Source organism: Pristiophorus japonicus, chromosome 8 (genome assembly GCF_044704955.1).
Source record: "Pristiophorus japonicus isolate sPriJap1 chromosome 8, sPriJap1.hap1, whole genome shotgun sequence".
Classification (NCBI taxonomy): domain Eukaryota; kingdom Metazoa; phylum Chordata; class Chondrichthyes; family Pristiophoridae; genus Pristiophorus; species Pristiophorus japonicus.
Window position 1 is genome coordinate 170,804,707 of NC_091984.1, and position 1,226 is coordinate 170,805,932.

Sequence of the window (1,226 nt, forward strand, 5' to 3'; positions counted from 1 at the left end):
AATTGAGTGTAATATTTCCAAGTTTGCAGATGACACTAAGCTGGGTGGCAGTGTGAGCTGTGAGGAGGATGCTAAGAGGCTGCAGAGTGACAAGGACAGGTTAGGTGAGTGGGCAAATGCATGCCAGATGCAGTATAATGTAGATAAATGTGTGGTTATCCACTTTGGGGGCAAAAACACGAAGGCAGAATATTATCTGAATGGTGACAGATTAGGAAAAGGGGAGGTGCAACGAGACCTGGGTGTCATGGTGCATCAGTCATTGAAAGTTGGCATGCAGGTACAGCAGGCGGTGAAGAAGGCAAATGGCATGTTGGCCTTCAAAGCGAGAGGATTTGAGTATAGGAGCAGGGAGGTCTTACTGCAGTTGTACAGGGCCTTGGTGAGGCCACACCTTGAATATTGTGTTCAGTTTTGGTCTCCTAATCTGAGGAAGGACATTCTTGTTATTGAGGGAGTGCAGCGAAGGTTCACCAGACTGATTCCCGGCATGGCAGGACTGACATATGAGAAGAAACTGGATCGACTAGGCTTATACTCACTGGAATTTAGAGGAATGAGAGGGGATCACATAGAAACATATAAAATTCTGACGGGATTGGACAGGTTAGATGCGGGAAAAATGTTCCCGATGTTGGGGAAGTCCAGAACCAGGGGTCACAGTCTAAGGGTATGGGGTAAGCCATTTAGGACCGAGATGAGAAGAAACTTCTTCACTCAGAGAATTGTGCACCTGTGGAATTCTCTACCACAGAAAGTTGTTGAGGCCAGTTCGTTTGATATATTCAAAAGGGAGTTAGATGTGTCCCTTACTGCCAAAGGGATCAAGGGTGATGGAGAGAAAGCAGGAATTGGGTACTAAAGTTGCAAAAATGATCAGCCATGATCATATTGAATGCTGGTGCAGGCTTGAAGGGCCGAATGGCCTACTCCTGCATCTATTTTCTATGTTTCTATGTTTCTATGTTTATCGAGAATTTACCATGTCCGACTTTAATTTCCTTAAGACAAAATCACATTTCTCACACCGGACATTGATTTCAGAATGGAAAATGCTTTCAGTGGTAGCATGGCCGAGTTGTCTAAGACGCTGGATTTAGGCTCCAATCTCTTCAGAGGCGTGGGTTCAAATGACCCCGCTGCCAGAATTTGTGGCGTGTAATATTTGCGTCACTCCACCACAAGCATGAAGCCGTGTGTGACTGCTATGTCACGATGTGACAATT